This window comes from Salmo salar, chromosome 16 (assembly GCF_965601325.2).
Source record: "Salmo salar chromosome 16, fSalSal1, whole genome shotgun sequence".
In the NCBI taxonomy this organism is placed as follows: Eukaryota; Metazoa; Chordata; class Actinopteri; order Salmoniformes; family Salmonidae; genus Salmo; species Salmo salar.
The window spans coordinates 24318337-24332631 of record NC_138306.1 but is presented as its reverse complement, the minus strand read 5'-3'; the positions used below and the strand labels follow the sequence as shown (position 1 = coordinate 24332631).

The 14295-nt window shown below is 43.9% G+C and overlaps 1 long non-coding RNA gene across 1 annotated transcript in view; it reads right to left on the bottom strand.

Annotated features, from left to right (window-relative positions):
• The window catches only part of LOC106573387 (WW domain-containing oxidoreductase), a 256795-nt gene that overhangs the window by 188547 nt on the left and 53953 nt on the right, over positions 1-14295 (bottom strand). Inside the window, exons 8-9 of the long non-coding RNA XR_006759697.2 lie at positions 6218-6252; positions 4042-4216 (exon numbers count right to left, since the gene is read on the bottom strand). This is a non-coding gene — a long non-coding RNA (WW domain-containing oxidoreductase). The remainder of the gene's footprint in view (positions 1-4041; positions 4217-6217; positions 6253-14295) is intronic.

Below are 14295 nucleotides of genomic sequence, written 5' to 3'. Positions count from 1 at the left end.
TGTATACCCCCCTACCTTGTCACAACATAACTGATTGGCTCAAACACATGAAGAAGGAAAGAAATTCCACAAATTAACTTTTAAGAAGGCACACCTGTTAATTGAAATGCATTCCAGGTGACCTACCTCATGAAGCTGGCTGAGAGAATGCCAAGAGTGTGCAAAGCTGTCTTCAAGGCAAATGGTGGCTATTTGAAGAATCTCACATATATTTTGATTTGTTTTTGGTTACTACATGTGTTATTTCATAGCTTTGATGTCTTGACTATTATTCTACAATGAAGAAAATGTTAAAAAATATAGAAAAACCCTTGAATGAGTAGGTGTTCTAAAACTTTTGACCGATAGTGTAAGTCAAAACTTTAACTAGGCCACTCAGGAACATTCAATGTGGTCTTGGTAAGCAATTTCAGTATAGATTTGACCTTTTTTAAGGTTATTGTCCTGCTTTTGGAAAGCAGACAGGTTTTTCTCTAGGACTTTGCCAGTGCTTATAGACGTTTCTTTTTATCCTAAAAAACTCCCTAGTCCTTGCCGATGACCAGCATATCCATAACATGATTTATCCTAAAAAACTCCCTAGTCCTTGCCGATAACAAGCATACCCATATCATGATGCAGCCACCACCATGCTTGAAAATATGAAGAGTGGTACTCAGTAATGTGTTGTATTGGATTTAGGATTTTTTCAGGGAAAAAAAAGTTAACATTTTCTTTGCCAATTTTTTTGCAGTATAACTAAAGTGCCTTGTTCCAAACAGGATGCATGTTTTGGGATATTATATATATTCTGTACAGGCTTCATTCTTTTCACTCTGCCATTTAAGTTAGTATTGTGGGGTAACTACAATGTTGTTGATAAACCCTTAAATCTTCTCATATCACAGCCATTAAACTCTGTAACTGTTTTAGTCACCATTTGCCTCAAGGTGAAATCCCTGAGCGGTTTGCTTCATCTCTGGCAACTGTTAGGAAGGACGCCTGTATCTTTGTAGTGACTAGGTGTATTGATACACCATCCAAAGTGTAATAAATAACTTTACCATGCACAAAGGGATATTCAATGTCCTTTTTTCTTTTTTCTTTTACCCATCTTCCAATAGGTGCCCTTCTTTGTGAGACATTGGAAAATCTCCCTGTTCTTTGTGGTTGAATTTGTAATATACAGTTTTGTCACGGTTGTTGGGATAAATGGACCAAGGCGCAGCGTGATTTGAGTTCCACATCTTTTATTAGTGAGACTTAAACAAAACAATAAACAAACAACGACCGTGAAGTAACAGAGCGCACATCAGCACTCAGCAAAACAATATCCCACAACCCAGGTGGGAACAATGGAGAACTTAAGTATGATCCCCAATTAGAGACAATGAACATCAGCTGCCTCTAATTGGGAACCATTCCAAGAGCACCAACATAGAAATTAAAAGACTAGAACACCCCCAGTCACGCCCTGACCTACAACACCATAGAGAACCAGGGGCGTGACAGTACCCCGCCCCCCCCCCCCCCCCCCCCAAATGTGCGGACTCCGGCCGCAAAACCTGAAACCAAATGGGGAGGGTAGGGGGGGTGACTAGTGTCGGTGGCGGCTCCGGTGCGGGTCGCCGCCCCCGCCCAGACCCCGGATCCGGCCATGGCGCCGGGCTGAACGCCATGCCTGGACTGGGTATTGGCACAGAGGAAGGCTCCTGCCATGGAGTAGGACTGGACGCCGTGCCTGGACTGGGCACCGGCACAGAGGAAGGCTCCGGCCATGGAGCTGGGTTGGCCGCCGTGCCTGGACTGGGCACCGGCGCAGAGGAAGGCTCCTGCCATGGAGCGGGACTGGACACCGTGCCTGGACTGGGCACCAGCGCAGAGGAAGGCTCCGGCCTTGGAGCGGGACTGGACGCTGTGCCTGAACACCGGCGCAGAGGAAGGCTCCTGCCATGGAGTAGGACTGGACGCCGTGCCTGGACTGGGCACCGGCGCAGAGGAAGGCTCCTGCCATGGAGCGGGACTGAACACCGTGCCTGGACTGGGCATCGGTGCAGAGGAAGGCTCCGGCCTTGGAGCGGGACTGGACACCATGCCTGGACTGGGCATTGGCGCAGGTTGCACCGGACTGATGACAAGCTCCTCAGGTTGAGTGCGGGGAGCCGGCACAGGACGCTCCGGGCTGGAGAGGCGCACTGGAGGCCTAGTGCGTGGAGCCGGTACAGGTGGCACCGGACTGTTGACACGCACTTCAGGGAGAGTGCGGGGAGCTGGCACAGGACGTACCAGACTGGGGAGGCGCACTGGAGGCCAGATGCGTGAAGCCGGCACAGACTTCACCAGACTGCTGACAGGCTCTTTAGGTTGAATGTTGAGCAGAACACACTTGACCAACATCTCTCCTCTCTCTCTCCCCCAACTTCTCCATCGCCTCCCTGACGGTCTCTGGCTCTTCAGGGTGAGTGCGGGGAGTTGGCACAGATGGCACCGGACTGGTGTCACGCTCTTCAACACGCCTGCGCTGCAGCATACTCCTCGCCAAAGTTATTCTCCGATATCCCTCCTCACACTGCTCCATCGACTCCCAGGTGGGCTCTGGCTCTCTCCTTGGCTCGGCCGACCACCCCTCGTGCCCCCCCCCCCCCCCCCAAAAAAAAAGATCTTGGGGTTTCTGTGGCTGCGGTGCCCGACGTCGTCACTGTCCTTCCTGAGTCCTCTGCAACTCCCGCCAAGGAAGGGTCTCGTGTCCTCCCATGATCTCTTCCCAGGTCCAACTCACTTTTCCCTCCGTTGCACGCTGCTTGGTGCATGTGTGGTGGGATATTCTGTCACGTTTGTTGGGATAGATGGACCAAGGCGCAGCGTGATTCGAGTTCCACATCTTTTATTAGTGAGACTTAAACAAAACAATAAACAAACAACGACCGTGAAGTAACAGAGCGCACATCAGCACTCAACAAAACAATACCCCACAACCCAGGTGGGAACAATGGAGAACTTAAGTATGATCCCCATTTAAAGACAACGAACATCAGCTGCCTCTAATTGGGAACCATACCAAGAGCACCAACATAGAAATGAAAAGACTAGAACACCCCCTAGTCACGCCCTGACCTACAACACCATAGAGAACCAAGGGCTCTCTATGTTCAGGGCATGACAAGTTTATACCGTATACCGGAGTATTGCCCCAGCCTAGTTTTTAACGTTCCTTTCTGTTCCTTTTTAAACCTCTGAAATCGATTACTTTACCAGTCAGTGCAGATAGAGCAGCTTGCTATGGAGCAGGCAAGCTATAGCCTAGTTGTTTACATGCGCGATGGACAGACAAGTGTAGGGTGCGAGATGTGACTGAAATTTTGCAGGTGGGGAGAAAGCGAGAGAGGGTGGAGGAGAAGGATTGGCTTACTGCTCTAGGCATCTTTTTAGGGCATGCATTATCCTAATTAGGCCCACAGAATACCTACGGAGGTGCGGCTTTCATGGAGGAACTTTGAATGTCTTTGAACGTCTGAGAGTTTGCTTAATGTTGGACCAGAGCTAGCTAGCTAGCTAGCTAACAACCTTGTGTGTGCAGAGTGGCACCAGAAATAAAAATGCGTCTTACCTTTTTGTAGTTAATAAATCAAATGTGACACTTGATAACCTCAGTATCCTTAACTAGCATTGAAAAGGTTAATCCATTCTTCTCTAATTAAAAATCTCTCCCTAATTTCTGAATCACGGTTGTAACGTCAGTATGCTACAGTAGCCTATGCTTCAGAGGGGGAGGGGCAGGTAGCCGACACGCACACACTGGCAGAGATTTTCAGCTGGCAGGCAGATACTGGAATAAGTTTCTGAGTGACAGTGAGTGCATTGCATAGGTGCTTTGTTGTGTTTTTTGTGGGACTGAAAAAAAATGTCCAGAACGTAAAATAACATTATTAACCGGTTCCTATGCTTTTAAAATAGCGGTTCTGTTCCGGAACAGTATATATGACTGTCGTTCCTGGTTCTGTTCCCTGAACCAGTTCCAACCCCTGGTTATAAATAATATTTTTTTAGTCAGTGAATACGGACCTGTGTGACTCAGAGGACACCACCACCACACGGGCTGGGGCAGAGCATCGCAGCACTTCCTGTAGACACTGCACCAACAGGAAGTGACCTTGGTGGCAGATCTGCCAGGCCATCCTCCGTCAGATGCCAGAGCTGGGTACACACCGCTGCGTTACATATCAGGATGTGGAGTGGCCTACGGGGAGAGGAGAGGGACATACAGAGCAATGATACATTGAGGGCCAGTATTACAAGGTATAGGCACTGGGCCTATTCTCCATACTGTAACCAGAGATCTAGGGAAAAGGGAACAGTGGTGGAGAGGGAAAGGAGCAGAGAGGGAAAGAGAGGAGGGAAGGAAAGGAGGGAAGGAGAGAGGGGTGCTATTTCTGTGTGCAGCTGCTAGGCCTCAGTAGGCCAAGACAGAGACATGGTATTAGTGATCTGACAGGGTATTACTGACCCTCTATACAGTATTAGTGATACGGTATAGAGGGCTTCCTCTCTTACTCCCCCATGGTCTGACTGATAATGAATACATTTCGACACCAGCCAACAGAAACAACCAACACCTTGAATAGTCATCATATCAACCTCAGAGAGAGAGAAAAAATCTAATACATACTCACACATACACTCACACACTTCCATACAATCAAACTCACCATATACACATACACATCGCATCTGGGAATGTGTCTTTCGGGCCTCCCCCTCTTGTGTGTGTGTGTGTGCTGTGTGAGCAAGTGAAGATTGCCGTGTCGGCCTGAGCGGTGAGAGATCCTTGTCGGTGACAGCGTCGCTCCAGCGAGCTCGAAACCACAGTAACACAGTCGAACAATCCAAACACACCCCACCAATTTTTAATTTCTTCCATTAGAATTCATTATGAGGCCCAGGGCAGTTTGTGTACCCTGTGTTTAAGACTGCCTGCTGGATTAATTAAAAACTGGATGCTGGAAAATTAATGTGTGAATTGTTATCCCTGGCTCTAATGAGTCTTCCCCATAACGCTGTTAGAGAGGACTGGAGTGAACGTTCACCTTCAGGCCTCCAAACACACACGCACACATACATGCACGCACACAGGGTTCATTACTGAGAGTCACACTCACTCCACACTAACTACCGAATGCCTACGTATGCAAATCATACACTTCATAAATACTACATACTGTAATTTCTATATATCATTAGAAAATTATGAACCCAGAGTTTTTAAACACAAATGAAGAAGTCATCTTTAGATTCAACTCCAAATCCACTGCCTGAAATGTAACCAGCGTCGCTGCCTTAGAAGTCAAGCCTTAAATTCAAACTTTTATAACAGAGCCAGAGAACAGGTTGGTGGTAAATAAGAAGGCAGTGTTCCTCTCTGTTTAATAAAGCATGAAGTTCAGAGCCCTGGCCTCTGTTCCTCTGTATCACCACAGCCAGGAAACATTGGCTCTGATTGCTGCTGCTGCTGCAGCCTGGGAATTCCACAGTCACCTTGGAAAGGCAGTTTTCCTGTCTTAACTGTTCAAATCAAATTGTATTTGTCACATGCTTCGTAAACAACAGGTGTAGACTAACAGTGAAATGCTAACTTACGGGCCATTCCCAAAAATGCAGAGGAAAAAAAAGAAAAATTGTTGAAAAATATAAAGAATTATAACAAGGAATAAGTAGAACAAAATAACAAGGAATAAATACACACTTAATGTGTTGTGAAATGTGTTATGAAATGTAATGTCATGTAATATTTTTAATTGTACATAACTGCCTTAATGTTGCTGCCGTGGCAGCAGCTAATGGTGATCCTTAATAAATACAAATACAATACACAATGAGTAATGATAACTTCGCTATATACACAAGGTACAAGTCAATACCGAATTTATGATTGAGGTAATTTATGATTGAGGTAATGATTGAGGTAATTGAGGTACTTATGTACAGTACCAGTCAAAAATTTGGACACACTTACTCATTCAAGGGTTTTTCTTTTTTTTCACTATTTTCTACATTGTAAACTCTACATTGTAGAATATGGAATCATGAAGTAACCAAAAAAGTGTTAAAGAAATCAAAATATATTTTTTTATTTGAGATTCTTCAAAGTAGCCACCCTTTGCCTTGATGACATCTTTACACACTCTTGGCATTCTCTCAACCAGCTTCATGAGGTAGTCACCTGGAATGCAATTGAATGAACAGATGTGCCTTTTTAAAAGTTAATTTGTGGAATTTCTTTCCTTTTTAATGCATTTCAGCCAATCAGTTGTGTTGTGACAAGGTAGGAGTGGTATACAGAAGACAACCCTCTTTGGTAAAAGACTAAGTCCATATTATGGCAAAAACAGCTCAAATAAGCAAAGATAAATTACAGTCCATCATTACTTTAAGACATGACAGTCAGTCAATCAGGACATTTTCAAGAACTTTGAAAGTTTCTTCAAGTGCAGTCGCAAAAACCATGAAGCGCAATGATGAAACTGGCTCTCATGAGGACCGCCATAGGAAAGGTTGACCAGAGTTACCTCTGCTGCAGAGGATAAGTTCATTATAGTTAACTGCACCTCAGATTGCAGCCCAAATAAATGCTTCAGAGTTCAAGTAACAGACATCTCAACATCAACTGTTCAGAAGAGACTGCGTGAATCAGGCCTTCATGGTCAAATTGCTGCAATGAAACCACTACTAAAGGACACCAATAAGAAGAAGAGACTTGCTTGAGCCAAGAAACACGAGCAACAGACATTAGACTGGTGGAAATTTGGCCAAATTTGAGATTTTTGGTTCCAGCCGCCGTGTCTTTGTGAGACGCAGAGTAGGTGAACGGATGATCTCTGCATGTGTGGTTCCCACCGTGAAGCATGGAGGAGGAAGTGTGATGGTGTGGGGGTGCTTTGCTGGTGACACTGTCTGTGATTTATTTAGAATTCAAGGCACACTTTACCAGCATGGCTACCACAGCATTCTGCAGCAATTACACCCAACACACCTCCAGGCTGTGTAAGGGCTATTTGACCAAGAAGGAGAGTGATAGAATGCTGTATCAGATGACCTGGCCTCCACAATCCCCCAACCTCAACCAAATTGAGATGGTTTGGGATGAGTTGGACCACAGAGTGAAGGGAAAGCAGCCAACAAGTGCTCAACATATGTGGAAACTCCTTCAAGACTGTTGGAAAAGCATTCCAGTTTAAGCTGGTTGAGAGAATGCCAAAAGTGTGCAAAGCTGTCATCAAGTTAAAGGGTGGATACTTTGAAGAATCTAAAATCTAAAATATATTTTGATTTGTTTAACACTTTTTTGGTTGCTACCTGATTCCATATGTGTTATTTCATAGTTTTGATGTCTTCCCTATTATTTTACAATGTAGGAAATTGTAAAAAATAAAGAAAAACCCTTGAATGAGTAAGTGTGTCCAAACTTTTGACTGGTACTGTACATGTAGGTAGGGATAAAGTGACTAGGCAACGGGATAGATAATAAACAGTAACAGCTGCATATGTGATGAGTCAAAAGAGATATTAGTACAAAAAAGGTTATTGCAGATATTCCGGGTAGCTATTGGTTAACTATTTAGAAGTCTTATAGCTTGGGGGTAGATGATGTTCAGGCTCCTGTTGGTTCCATACATGGTGCATCGGTTCCGCTTGCTATGCTGTTGCAGAGAGAACAGTTTATGACTTGGGTGTCTGGGGTCTTTGACAATTTTTAGGGCATTCCTCTGACACCACCTGGTATAGAGGTCCTGGATGGCAGGGAGCTCGGTCCCAGTGATGTACTGGGCCATACGCACTACTCTCTGTAGCGCCTTGCGGTCAGATGCCAAACCGTTCCCATACCAAGCAGTGATGCAGCCAGTCAAGATTCTCTCAATGGTGCAGCTGTAGAACTTTTTGAGGATCTGAGGGCCCATGCTGAATCTTTTCAGCCTGCTGAGGGGGAAGAGGTGTTGTCGTGCCCTCTTCACAACTGTGTTGATGTGTGTGGACCATGATAGTTCCTTAGTGATGTGGACACCGAGGAACTTGAAGCTCTTGACCTGTTCCACAACAGCCCCGTCTATGTGGATGGGGCGTACTCGGCTCTCCGTTTCCTGTTGTCCTGGCACCACACTGCTATGTCTCTGACTTCCTTCCTGTAAGCTGTCTCATCGTCGTCGGTGATTAAGTCTTCCACCGTCATGTCGTCTGCAAACTTAATGATGGTGAGTCGTGCGCCCTCATGCAGTCGTGGGTAAACAGGGAGCATAGGAGGGGACTAAGCAGGTACCACTGAGGGGCCCCCGTGTTGAGGGTCAATATGGCAGATGATTTGTTGCCTACCCTCACCACCTGGGGGCAGCCATTCAGGGAGTCCAGGATTCAGTTGCAGAAGGAGGTGTTTAATCCCAGGGTCCTTAGCTTAGTGATGAGCTTGGAGGGCACAATGGTGTTGAACGCTGAGCTGTAGTCAATGAACATATCAAACTTTATTCGTCACATGCGCCGAATACAACAAGTGTAGACCATATTGTGAAATGCTTACATTAGAACAGCATTCTCACGTAGGTGTTCCTTTTGTCCGGGTGGGAAAGGGCAGTGTGGAGTACAATAGAGATTGCATCATCTGTGGATCTGTTAGGGCGGTATGCAAATCGGAGTGGATCCAGGCTGTCTGGGATGATGGTGTTGATGTGAGCCATGACCAGCCTTTCAAAGGATTTCATGGCTACAGATGTAAGTGCTACGGGGCAATAGTCATTTAGACTGTGTCATGACTGTCCTGTGAGGATCAGAATGGGTCAGATCAGATGGGTGGGTGACAGTAACCAGGCCTCTCTCTCTCTCTCTCTCTCTCTCTCTCTCAGAGGGGAGAGGGGAGTACAACAGAGATTGCGTCATCTGTGGATCTGTTAGGGCGGTATACAAATCGGATGGGAGAGAGGGGGAGCTGCTGGATGGTCGACCGTACACACTCGGTCGTAAATTTAAGTAGGAGAGAACTCTCTCTCTCTGCTCTTTAGTAGCAACCTAAGGAATATCTTTGTTCAGACACTTTTGCCCGCCCAAAATGCTAACGTCCAAAAGTGGATAACGGAACAATAATTCTAACATAGGGGATGTGGGAAATTGTCAGTGGGGAGAAGTAGAAAATGAATGTAACTTGGAAAGGATACCCCTTAATCTGTCAAGTTTTCATCCAATATGATGTGAATACAATGTGAAAAATGATGAAAGTATTTTAAGATTGGAATGTGATTTTAGTTTTCTAATGAGATAATCGTTTTTGATATCCTTTGCACAGTTACTAGCCACGCCCCGAGTGAGGTCAGAGAGCTTGTCAGCATGACAAAATGACCTTTTTTTTTTACCAAGAGTGCATAAAGGCTTGGAAGAGGAATCAACCTTCAGACCAGAAAAGTGTTATGTTGGAAATGGTTAAAGCTTTGAACCTCAAAACGAGGTGAAGAAATAAACTCACCTTCCTTTAGATCAGAGAGATGAAGAGCTGCAGCTCATGTCCATCATGGTCCGAATCCTGAATACCAACATGAGGAGGAAGAGGCGAGAAGCTCACCTCAGATAATCACTGGGACAGCTGATTAGCTGTCTTACGTCAGATATCGAGAAAAGAGAATCTAAACGACTATCCTACTATCACCAATGGGAACCGTCAACATGGCTGGTTATCTTCCAGAGTGAACAACAGTAGAGGACGGGAAAGGGGAGACCTCTTTCGGACAATCAGAGCCTTACAAGCATGCCACTGAAAGGCCAAACAAACATTCTTCCGAAGGACGGCTAGTTCAGACAGAGAAACAGCGAACGGCATTCAAACACGTAAATACAATCATGATTTTTCATTCCAAACGGGCGGCGGTTCATGTGCAAGGTATATGATTAATGTGAGGACAGTTCTAGAATGTATCCATGATAAATGTCCTTTTTCTCTCTCTCTCTGGATTTATTTTGGTCTTTGTATCCAGGTGTCTCCCTCCACCTGTCTGTCTCTGCCTCTCCACCTCAGTGTAATAAACGGTCATATTTTGTCAGTCCACTATGGACCTTTGTCTCATGTAAAGGGTGTATGTGTATTCTGTTACTTTTTAGTTAGTTATTAAATAAATCATTAAATCAATGTGTATTACTGAATAATGAGCAAAGCTGGGGGTTTTGCAGATCGAAGAAGGTTACGATGTTCAGAATGAGAATTGATAAGAGGTTATGATTAATATGTTGACTGTTTTATGGATGTTATAGGTGAATTCGGGAGAAGGTAACGCTCTAAACAACTTATTCCGTGGTGCCCCAAATCCTAATGAGTTAATTGTTACATGATTGATTTAAATCGGGTAACAATTAAACATAGTTAGTGGATTAAATTAATAACAGTCATCAGATTAATAACCGTAATGTCACGACAACACTTTACCTTGGCATTCTTGGGGTCAGGGACTATGGTGGTCTGCATGAAATATGTAGGTATTACAGACTGGGTCAGGGAGAGGTTGAAAATGTCAGTGAGACACTTGCCAGCTGGTCAGAGCATTCTCAGAGTATGCATCCTGGTAATCCATCTGGTCTGGCGACCTTATAAATATTAACCTTTTTAAAGGTCTTGCTCACATTGAATACAGAGAGTGTGATCACACAGTCGTCCGGAACAGCTGGTGCTCTCTCATGCATAGTTCAGTGTTGCTAGCCTCAAAGTGCGAATAGTAGGTATTTAGATCGTCTGGTAGACTTGCGTAACTGGACAGCTCGTGGCTGGGTTTCCCTTTGTAACCCGTGACAGTTTGCAAGCCCTGTCCCATCCGATGAGTGTCAGAGCTGGTGTAGTTGGATTCAATCTTGGTCCTGTATTGACACTTTGCTCGTTTGATGGTTCATCGGAGGGCATAGCGGGATTTATTATAATCGTAAGGATTGAAAGCGGCAGCTCTAGCCTTTAGCTCAGTGCCGATGTTGCCTGTAATCAATGGCTTTTGGTTGGGATATGTACGTACGGTCACTGTGAGGACGTCGTCAATGCATTTATTAATGAAGCCAATGACTGATGTGGTCAACTCCTCAATGCCATCGGATGAATCCAGGAACATATTCCAGTCTGTGCTTGCGAAACGGTCTGTAGCTTAGACTCTGCTTCATCGGACCACTTCCGCATTGAGTGTGTCACTGGTACTTCCTGTTTGAGTTTTTGCTTGTAAGCAGGAATCAGGAGGATAGAGTTATGGTCAGATTTGCCAAATGGAGGGCGAGGGAAAGTTTTGTATGCATCTCTGTGTATGGAGTAAAGGTGATCTAGAGTTTTTTTTGCCTGTAGTTGCACAGCTGACATGCTGGTAGAAATTAGGTAAAATGGATTTCCGTTTTCCTGCAGTGAAGTCACCAGCCACTAGGAGCACTGCTTCTGGGTGAGCATTTTCTTGTTTGCTTATGGCAATATACAGCTCTTTGAGTGCGGACTTAGTGCCAACATTGGTTTGTGCTGTAAATATAGAGCTACGAAAAATATAGATGAAAACTCTTGGTAAATAGTGTGGTCTACAATTTATCATGAGGTATTCTAACTCAGGCAAGCATAACCTTGAGACACACCAGTTGTTGTTAACAAAGAGACATACCCCCCGGAGTTTGCCCGATGCAGCCATTCTGTCCTGCCGATGTATAGAAAATCCAGCTAGATTTATATTTATCATGTCCTTGTTCAGCACAACTCAGAGAAATATAGGATATTACAGTTCTTCAGATCACATTGACAGGATAGTATCGAATCGAGCTCATACAGTTTATTCTCCAGTGATTCTCCACGTTCGCCAATAGAAGAGGGTAGAGGTGATTTATCACTATCTGACATAGTCTCGACAGGTATCCAGAACATGTGACTTGGGCTGATGCCAAACCCTTCCAGTGCCTCTCACTTTATAGCGCTGTCTCCTCCAAGTGTTGAGGATTTGGACCTGGTCCATGATAATCAATATATTTTGCCTCCGACTCATTGAAGTAGAAGTCCTCATCCAAATGGAGGTTAGTGATAGCTGATCCAATGTCCAGAAGCTATTTTCGGTCATAGGAAACGACGGCGAAAACAATACGTACAAAAAAAGTTAAGATCTGCGCCAAAAAATACACAAAATAGCACAATTGGTCAGGAGCCCCATACCTCCGTTTTTTAAAGAGCAGTTAAGGCGAGACCACTGGTCCTTATTGAGTATCTCTCAGTGGTCAGGGCCCCTCATCCTCAGAAGAGCAGACATCAGTTCCTAGCCCAGGGTCTCATCTTCATAACCACAGCCCTAATGAAGGTCTTTAATGGGCCTACTGCTGGCCCTAACTGCTATCTTAGCTCTTGTCAAGTGGGGGTGTTAAGTACCAAAGAGGGAGAGATGAGTGAATTGTTTAATGTAACTAGCCCCCTCTGGCCTGACCTCTGACCTCTATGATAACCTGCCTGAAGGAGGTGATTGGCTCTGGGTGCAGCTAGGCTCTATCCAATGGTCATTAGGTCTTTATTGGCCATACCGGGACAGGAACTGGTACAGAAAAAGGAACAAACCAGTTGAAATGTGTGTAAGTGGTCACGATACCAGAATTTTGACTTTGATACAGATGCTAGGTTTAGTATCCCGATTCTCGATACCATCACAATTCTCAATAAAAAAATGAAACCAAAATGATACCACGGCAAAAAAAGGCATACAGTAAAACTTCAATTAAAAACGCAGTCTCAAATAGCCGCCTGTCCCTTTTAATAGCTGGGCAATGGCACACATTTCAGGAAATAAACGCCTGTTTCAAATAAACGCTGGGTCTAAATGAATTGTTTATGAGGTTACCATTAATTACCATGAACTGGTTACGAGGTTTAATGTTTGATTTGTTACATTAAATAATTCAGTAATGACTCTAAAAAATTACACTAATCATACATTTTTATCGCCAGTAAGAAACTGCTAGCCATTGGCTGCTAACAGCTGAGAACTGCTAGCTAACAGGAAAGCACAAAAAATAGTCAACAACTTTGGGAGTACAGAACCCTAGAAATGGCAGCACTTACTTTCACCCTCTAGTGGCGAAAGTAAGGACTACAGAAAATACACAGACAGCGTGGAATATTTGTCAAGGATTATTATAATTTCTTTCTTTTTTTTCGGCATACTCAGACAAAATAAATGTGACACAATGTGTAAATGATAACACATTAGTGCATGGAATGAAGAAATTGATTAAAATGCTGTAAGTGAATGCAGGAATTAAACAATTAAACATGCAAATGAGCAAAAGCTATGTGCATTAAGGAAATAGTCCCCTGGCTGAAATAGAAGCCTGTTTCTAATAAGCCCCTGTTGTGTTCAGTGATTTAAACAAATAAACGCCCGGGCTATTAATTTAGGTTTTACAGTATTAGCCAAAGTCACAGAACGGTACTTGAACTTTAACTCATTGGAATTTTTACATCAATATTTTTCAGAGACAGCCATGTACAACTTAATGAATCAATTAAATTAATCATAGAATCACCTTGACTTTGTTTATACCAATCTAACTACATAACAACATAACGTTAATAATTTATTTGAATGGTAAATCAAGATGTATGGTAAATCAAGATGTAGCCTAGGCCTACTCACTATATACAGGTGACGGCATATTCAATAGGAGTGTGTGAATGCACTGTGTTATTGAGCTAATTAGTGGCTGATTTCATGGGGCTACAGATGACAAACAATCCCTTCCATTTGGGACAGCATGAGTGGGGAGCTAACATGATGCTGCCAAGGATAAGGCTAAGTTGAGCTGGCACAGTGCTTTCGTGCTATAAAGGGGACATCAGATGTGATGATAGACAGACTTGATCCGTGAGACAGATAATTCTGAAAGTAACAAAAATCCTAGTACCGAACCGTATTTCATGTTCTAGTATCAAAAAAGTACAGACGTTTTGGTGTACCGTGCAACACTAGAGTGTATTGTGTGTGTGTGCATATGTGCGTGTGCTTGTGTGTGTGTCAGTGGCATGTACTCATGGATGCAAAGGGCAATAAGGTATCCCCCAAAAATGTACCAATAAAAAAGGGGAAAAAAACGAAATAATGTAACTTTCGTCTCTCTGTGTTTCATAATTGTCCTTCAATTCGAAAAAGGCTGAATGTGCTGTACACTACCAGTCAAATGTTTTAGAACACCTCCTCATTCAAGAGTTTCTCTTTATTTTTACAATTTTCTACATTGTAGAATAATAGTGAAGACATCAAAACTATGAAATAACACACATGGAATCATGTAGTAACCAAAAAA